The sequence below is a fragment of the Boleophthalmus pectinirostris genome, unplaced genomic scaffold (assembly GCF_026225935.1).
Source record: "Boleophthalmus pectinirostris isolate CB_2022bp ecotype Guang Dong unplaced genomic scaffold, ASM2622593v1 HiC_scaffold_13, whole genome shotgun sequence".
NCBI classification, from domain to species: domain Eukaryota; kingdom Metazoa; phylum Chordata; class Actinopteri; order Gobiiformes; family Gobiidae; genus Boleophthalmus; species Boleophthalmus pectinirostris.
In genome coordinates this window covers 9,126,629-9,135,682 of record NW_026571036.1, presented here as the reverse complement: position 1 = coordinate 9,135,682, position 9,054 = coordinate 9,126,629, and the positions used below count along the sequence as shown (strand labels likewise).

At 41.8% G+C, this 9,054-nt stretch overlaps 1 protein-coding gene across 2 annotated transcripts in view; it reads right to left on the bottom strand.

Moving 5' to 3' along the window:
* Positions 1 to 9,054, bottom strand: part of fut8b (fucosyltransferase 8b (alpha (1,6) fucosyltransferase)) — a 451,073-nt gene that overhangs the window by 33,729 nt on the left and 408,290 nt on the right. The gene's annotated exons all lie outside the window — the stretch shown is intronic.

Sequence of the window (9,054 nt, the reverse complement as noted above, 5' to 3'; positions counted from 1 at the left end):
ATGCAAATGAGCCATGTGGTTTTAAGTTTTGTTTCTGTAAAATGTAAACAAATGTATCAAAGCTGCATTAAACACATTATAATCTCCAACGGGCTGATGTGGTTCTAGGTTTATATGTTGTAAAGTTGAGTTTATTTATACAGATCAGTAATAGTATATAATGATGATCATTTTAATATAAAAACTTCAATGATTAATTGACGATTGATTAAGAAAACGTAATCAAATGCCCATCCCTAGTATCAATGTACATGGCAACTTGCACAAATTTCCTACCACTATGTAACTTTAATGATGTGGGGCGCACAAGCTCAGGCCAAGTTACAGGTCAGATCTGCAGAGAGGCGAGCTCACTCATTAAGAACGCATGATTTAATTTTTTTTTTTTTTTTTTTTGCAATAATAAACACCTTGCATATTAAGACTGAGTTCTTCTCTCAACCAGAAAACACTCTGTTCCACCTTGTGATGTCATGTGGAAATACAGGAAGTGCTCCACTGTGTTTTTAAACTCCATACACCTTCACTAGAACCTTTAGGAATCTTTTTGGATAATTTCAACCCTGGAATTGCCAATCTCTACTAAACTAAACGTAAAAGGTCGCTGTTAATTTTAAAACTACACCTTGATGATGTCACAAGGTGGAACAAAGCATGTGTGAATAAAACAAAACACAACTCCAGCTCTGTTTTTGATGAGGTAGCAACATTATAACGCGACTTAAAGCTCACAAGGATCAGTGTTGTGTAATACAGGACCTTTAAACGGTAAATTATAACGTTATTCAATATGAACCAAAAAGGCCTCGATTGTGTGAGAATTCAGCTTTCCCAAACGATTCTCATTCACGGCTCTTTATTGACACACAGATTTAGAGCTTCCTGTTCCCTCTCATGACACAGCGTTCCTCCAGTTCAATGCGGATTTGCACTTTAAGCTCATCGGATGCCAGCAAAGCGGAAACGTAAAGACGAAAACCCCATTCTTAGCACAAAAATAGTCTGCGTTTTTTGTGAAGCGAGCACGATTAGTCGCGAGATTTGGCAAAACAGAAACAAAGCACAAAAAAAAGAAAGACAAAACAACAACAAAAATCAATATATACTAAAAAGACAAAACGGGTTGCCATGTTGGGAAATTTAAAATAAAAAGATGTATTGATTGAAAGTGTTGCGTGTAATGTTTGTGTTTAGACTTTTATATACAAACAGAATAGAAGCTGGCGGTGTATTGATGAGAACTGCATGCCGGGAGATTTCTTTTAAGCTTTTGCCAAAAAAAATATGAAGAAAAAAAAAATATAAAGAAAATCTGGGGTTTAGAGGATTTCATTGGCGAAAGCGAAGACAGACAAACAAACAGAGGAATTAACAGAAAAGCAAAATAAAGATTAGGTAAAAATAGGTAGAGGAGGTAAACACAGCTGTGGCTTTAAGTGTTCACGATAAACAAAAGTAATTATGTTCAACTGTGAGACATGGGAACAAACTAACAAAATACTGTTGGTGGAGGAAGAGGTGGCAAAGCTGAAGAGGCGGATGGTTCTGCTGCTGCGGACGGCAATAAGTCATGTTCGTGATTTGATGATGCATAAAGTTTTATTACTTTTATTATTCCTATATTAACCTGTGATTATATCAAAGTTAAATGTGTACCTGCCTGGAGCCTGTGATAAATTGGGGTCAGCCCATAAGTCCGACAGCCCAATAGACCAGGACTAAACCAGGACTGAACCAGGACTGAACCAGGACTGAACCAGGACTGAACCTACGCCGTGTCATTAGTGGATTATAAATATATACATGCCGCAACCGGAGAGACGATCGCCAGGACTACACCAGGACTAGACCAGGACTAGACCAGGACTAGACCAAGACTAGACCAGACTAGACCAAGACTAGACCAGACCAAGACTAGACCAGACTAGACCAAGACTAGACCAGGCATAGACCAGATCTAAACCAGGACTGAACCAGGAATACACCAGGACTACAACAGGACTAAACCAGGTAAAAACCAGGACTAAACCAGATCTAAACCAGGACTGAACCAGGAATACACCAGGACTAAACCAGGTCAAAACCAGGACTAAACCAGGACTCAAGCAGTATCATTAACATAAATATATACACGCTGCAACCGCCAAGTCAATCACCAGGACTACACCAGGACTGAGCCAGGACTGAACCAAGTCTAAACCAGATCTAAACCATGACTTAACCAGGTCTAAACCAGGACTGAACCAGTGTCATTATCATAAATCTATACACATCGCAACTGCTAAGATGATCGCTAGGTCTACACCAGAACCTAACCAGGTCTAAACCAGGACGAAACCAGGACTGAACCAGGACTAAACCAGGACCGAACCAGGACTAAACCAGGACCGAACCAGGACTAAACCAGGTCGAAACCAGGACTAAACCAGGACTAAACCAGGTCGAAACCAGGTTGAAACCAGGACTTAATTGGGTCTATTATAATGCCGATCACCAGGACTAAACCAAGACTAAACAAGGTCTAAACCAGGACTAAACCTGGAGCAGAGCCGCAGATGGTTTTATGTAATAAAGACACAAAAGTCACTATCTCAGCCTGGTCCATCATTCTGGGAAAAGACCGGGAAATGGCACTCGTTTCCAGGGCAACAGACATCCAGGACGTGCGTCAAATATTTTTCTCCCGTTTGTCGTTCATTTGATTCGCCTGACCAACCCGTGTGTAATCACTACCTGCCCACATACCCACTCATAAAATTCCAGAACATTAAAACCCGCCCGTTTCAGCAACTATTTGGGCACCTGTGGGAACTGACTTGGTACAGGACAAAACCGGACTGTGGGCCATCTGGTTCCGGGCCCCAGAGAAGAAAAAAAAAGTATTAAAAAACCCCAAAAAACAAGTAAAACCCTTTTTAGTCCACAACTATATTTACTCTGGAAAAATTACTATTATAATTAACCTAAAATTGAGCAAATTAACCTAAAGAGCAGGCATGATTATTAAGACAATTTTTTCAACCCATGGTTAAGATGTTATAAGTATTTAGCCCTGGTATTACTGGCCTTGCCCTCCTCCACTGGTCACTGAAAAAAAGTTATGTTTATTATTGGTTCTTATGATAAAAAAGGTTGGGGACCATTGCCTTAAAGGTTGTATGGAGGATTTTTTTTGTTTCAAATTGTCAGTGAAAGTTTAAAATACCATTACAGAGATGCAGCAGCTTTGTAATTATGATGACCAAAAAAAAAAAAAAAAAAGAAAATCGATCAACTGTGGACGTAGTGAGGCCAGATAAACATCAGCCAATAGATAACCAGGCTACCTCATTTTCTATTGGCTGTTAGGTTGTCAGTCAAACTTCCTACGTTTCTAGTGTAACTGACTCGCCGGCGCGCGGGGGATTATGTAGTTTATGCAGCGGTTCTTAGAGGCGTTTTCTAACTGTATCTTCCTCGCAATTCGAACAGTTTTTCGCGATGTCGGACGAGAATCCGCGACCGGTTCGCCGCAAAAGAAAGTCCGTTTTTGAGGTCGATGAAAGAAGAAGAGAAGGGGAAAAGGAGCAAAGCCAAACTGAGGTGATTCTTGGAGATTCCTTCCAGCGACGGCGCGAACGAAGCAGACGAAAGGTCTAAAAACTGACGTGTCGGTCGCTAAATTATTTCCAGACAGGTCACTTCAACAGTAATTCTGAACGCGCACTGGCTGTAAACAAACGTGATTTCTAGAGTAAAGAGGCGGGAGGAGATGTTTCTACTGAGGCTGTGGAGGAGGAAGGTGGTGTCACGCATCCACAACATCTGAAAAAGGACTGTCGCTGTATGTTTTTTCCCTTAAAAAATCCTCTATACAACCTTTAATCTGTAGATAGACGACACATTCTAGTTTTTCTAACCTATAACTTGGAAACAGACAATTTTAATGCCACGCTGTAGATCATTCCAGGGAAAAGACGGTTACACAGTGAACCTTTAAAGATCAACTTTCATACCTCCTTGTAAGCATAATATTCACAAACCAATGACAAAATTTACAGAAGTCTATGTAATCTGGCAACATCAGCACGTGGGCGGAGTCAGAGACGTGGCTACAGTCCCCCATATGACACGGTGACACGTCTTTATATAGGACAGGGTCTTTTTCCACGCCACGTATCACTCAGCCTTCAATTCCTGAATGGCTCTCCACCTGTGCGTGTCACTACTTTGTATTCCTCCGCCGTGGCCTATTCACCGCAAATCTGGTGAGAGATCTGGGGTCAGGAGAGCTTTTGTGTCAGCCCTCTCTTCTCTTTCCAACTTTCCCCCAACGCTGTCTAAATGCCACGCTATACGAGCTCTATTTTTAGTGTGAAGAGAGAAAAAAAACAAGCGCGCCATATGGGTCAGACGTTGGACACAGAGAAAAGAGGCTGGATTCATCGCTTAAAAGGTCCTACATCACACAAAAGTGACTCTCGTGAGCTTTAAGTTATGTTATAATGTTGTTGCCTTTTCAAAATCAGACCGGGAGTTGTGCTTTGTTTCATTCACACACGTTCAAAATGCTCTGTTCCACCTCGTGATGTCATGAAGCTGGAGTTTTCAAGTCAGCAGCTACCTTTACTTTGAAGGTAAAGGTGTACGGAGTTTAAAAACACAGTGGCGCACTTCCTGTTGTTGTGGATCCGAGTACAAGTACAATGGAAAAAATATCAGAGCGATAACTTCAATTAAAAAAACTGTTGCCAGAGTTTTTTTGTTTTGTTTTGGTTTATAACTGTCTTCATCAGCTGAGGGTTTCAAAAAACAACATCCTTTGGAATACAGAGAACCAGCGCCATCTATGGGTGAAATATCTGGTGCTACAACTGAAGGAAAATAATCCTTTTCTGGTTTTAAATAAGAAATACATACTTTTAAACATTAACATGTAAGAACAAATGAATTAACCATTTTTTCTAAACCTTTTAAAACTAAATACCATATTTTCCGCACTATTAGGCGCTCTGTCATTAAATGGTCTAGTTTTTGAACTTTTTTCACAAATAAACTCGCACCGGACTTTAAACGAAACACAACAGTTGGATGGGTCAGTGGGACTTTGTTTGTGGCGTTCACGGTGACTCTGGGCTTTGTTCAGTTGTGGCGTGTAGGGAGGGTGCTGTCTGGGACCAACGGATTGTCGGCGTGTTCGCAGTGACTCAGTTGTTCAGTCGTGTCTAGAAGTGGCACATTGCACTCGCTTTTTCGGTTCGTTCCTCCGTTCCGTTCCTCGTCGGTGTGGAGTGATGAGTGTGTCTGTGGGTGTGTTTCGCTGTGTGGTCACTGTCTGCTCCGTGTGTGTTTGCGTGTTCTGTGGGTGGTGCGGCTTTGTAATTTACTGAAGTCGTGCTGGGACACCCGAGTGGATTCGTGTATAGGGCGCTCTGGCTTGCGGGCTGCGCAAGAGTTTTTTGATGCGGTTGGATGCTTACGAGTGCGTCTAATAGCCCAGAAAATACGGTATTCAACCCTGTATCACCACCTGATATCACAAAATAGAACAGAGTAGCCCTGTGTTCGATTATCCTTCCGAATTGGTTTTCTGAGGAAGTTGCCTAGCGACACGTGTGACACGCCTGTTTTCCTGGGACAGCGTGACTCGGCGTGACTTGGTGGCGGAAAAAGTAGACTGAGCAAGGATTCCGAGTCAGAATCCAAGACGGGAACGCCCACTGTGACGTGTAAATATGAAGTGTTTTCATTGTGTTTGGACACTTTGGTGGTTTAAATGACCATTTCAGTCACTCGTATCACTGCAATACTTTACTGCGTCCGTATCACTGCCTGTGGGTTTTAGTCAGTGGTGTGGTGAGGCTCTCCAAGTCCGACACGCGAAACATAATAATACACTTCAAGCTCAGACGTGACGTCAAATCCGAGGTCCAAGTGGAAGTCGGAAGATAATCAAACACAGGGTATTTTCTGTCTGAGAGAAGAACTCAGCCTAATTATGCAGGTGTGAACCTCTCAAAACACCACTCCAGGTATGTTTCGATGAAGTAAAAGCATTATAACACGTCATAATAACAATAATAATGCATCAGTTTTATATAGTGCTTTTTTGGACACTCAAAGACACTTTAGAGTAAAGCTCACAAACTGGAAAAAATTTAACTAAAGATTTAACTTCACAAGTCAAATTTTGGTATAAGTGTGTTTTTCTTAATTCAAGCAACATTCGATTTTGTTTTTTATTTTAAATGCAAAAAGTTGATGTTTTTCTTATGTATTTTCATATTTTAACTACAAAATCTTGTTCCACTGGCCGATCATTTCACTTGTCAAGCGAAATTTACTCAAATCATGAGAAAACTTTCTTAATTCAAGTCATCTTAACTTGAATAGATTTAGTTTTTTGCAATGCAAGAGCCAATTTTGCGTAATACAGAATGTTTAATTGGTGTAAAACTATGACAGGAGGCATCATCCCACTAAACCAAGTCAGAATTAGACAAACATGAAAACCTGAAACCATGAAAACAAATACAGTTATTGAGACAGATCCGGAAATAAATGGAGGCAGGATGGTGGAGCGTTAGAGTGAAAAAGGTCTTGACTTGGGGTTTTTGGCATTTGGAAAGGGTCCTCCATCTTGTTTCACGACCTTTTGGTTCCTGTGAGTACACTTTGTCTTTTCTCAATTCTCCCCCTGCACTGAAGTACGGCCCCGCTCACAGTCAGAACGCCTGTTTTTCTACGTATGTTTGAGCGATAAAACCACCTGTAATCGAATAAATGTAAGGTAGAGCTGTTTAATGCCATACTGTGGAACATTCCAGGCAACGACATGTCTATAGAAACAAGCAAATGACAGACCCTCAAGCAAAAAGTTACATAGTGCACCATTAATAATCAGGGAACACTATTAAAATCTCATAAAAGTCTGTTTACATTTGTCCTCGCCTGGATTTTTTTTCTTAATTTTGCTATTAAAAATCCTCTTTTTACCCCCTAATGAAGTGTTATACATCATTTTTTTCAGTACAACCTGTTATTTCACAATCTGCAAGCTGTAGCTGTGTCATATGGCTGTAATAAAAGCTACAAGATCAGAAACACACACAAAAAAAAACAAAACAACAACAACAACAAAAAAAACAGAAAATAAAATTCACACTCTTCATACAAAACACAAAGCAAACATGTATAAACAACTTTTTGGACATAAAAATGCTTAATTTAAGGCCTTGGCTACAAAAGTGCAAAATATCAAGTCTGTAAGTAAACTAAAAATATCCTTATTGCCTCAAAACAAAAACAAAAAAAAGTGTAATCGCCCCTTGACTTTCCTGGTGTCAGTCATGGAAACAGCTGGAGTCAGGTTCAGGACACAGAGCCACATCACTTCCTGCATTTCGATGGTGTTTATCATGTTTGGATTTGTACATTTTGAGCAAGGGATGCACATTTACTCAAACCAAGATGCGTAATTTGCCATTTGTTTGAGAAATAACTGCACTTAGACTGGCTTTTTCGATTATTACGAACACAGACGCTCAGAGCAAAGACCGTTTTGACTCACTACACTTTTTGGCAAAGTTTGGGCCGATCAAAATGGACGGAGCGGATGAGTTTGGCGGAAAACAAAGTTCCTGTTGGACACTCGTTTTCCCTGCGTCAAAATGTCCACCCATTCAAGTCAGTGGACCGAGCTCAATGGCGCATGATTCCAGATTAGTCGTTAGTCCGGCGAGATACTTCCGATGACTCTGGGCCGATTGAGCATGTGCAGAAGTGCTCTTTTCTCCCGCGAGCACACGCCAATGCACGCGAGCACGAGAATGTAGCGTGAGCTCGTGTATCACATGATCGCTTTGACCAATCAGAGTGAGAGGAGCTGGAACGGAGCCAGAGCTAACAATTATAACACGTTTATGAAGACAACTAAAGGATTTTGAGCTGAGAAAAAGTTTATGATGTAAAAACAGGTAAAAATCGCCATAAAATCCGACATTTTTGGAAGTTGTAGGTGCCCTGCCAGCCTTAGATGAGCAGCTTGTGATTACTTTGTGCTCTGTGAGAAAAATCCGAAGTTCCAGCGAGTGGCAACTACGTCGACGACTGAAGGCAACTACAAGCAGGAATACCCCAGTTATTTTAATATATCCATGGTGTGGCGTAGGATAATGCCAGAAATATGCTCAGAAATCTGCAACTCTCAGCTTTTCAAGGGTTAAAAAAGAGGTAAGAGGTAATTTATGTTCTTGGGTTCTTTTTTCATACCTGACAGTTTCGACTGCTCGCTCCTCCTCATCATCATCAGCCCATCATCAAAAACAAACATCGTCGCTGGATTAAAGAGGCAATCGAAATACGGAAATGAGCCCACGGGACGATAAACCGGGACGAGGGGGCTTTTTTACTCTCACACACCTGAGATACTGTCCTGAGGAAGTCGGACTGCAGATGGCGCTGTCGTCCTGCCTCCACCGGTAGGAAGACAGCGCCAAAACCTGTATAAATCAGCTGACCGGACACGACACAGCAACATCACGTGACCACTCTGAGGAAGACCGCAGTGAACAGTCGAAACTGTCGGGAATGAAAACAAACTCTTGGTCTGAAAAAAGAACCTAATAACATAAATTATCGGACGACCAAATGAACCTCATCGGACTATTACGGAGGTAAGAGGTAAGTTTCTATCTTTGCTGGTTGGAAAGTCATGCGGAGTTTTGTTAAACATGTCCTGGAAGTTTTAACCGTTAGCACAAACAATCATTCTTAAACCAGATGCCCTTCTTTTCACATCCTCCTCTCCTCACCGTTTCTTCATGTGACCCCGGACATAAGCACCACTCCTCCTCTCCTCTCCCGCACTCGTAGCCTGCAGCTCCGACTCTCCCACTCGCTCCTCTCCTCTGATTCGATTCATTTGTCTGCGTCGGGACCGCAGGGCGCGCACGGAGAGCAGGGAGAGTCGCGGTGGGCGTAAAGAAAGCGCGCATTACGGACATCAAACTGCCCACACGGAAACGGACACACGCCATCAGCAAGTAAATGACCGAGCTGACCGACGCGCGCACC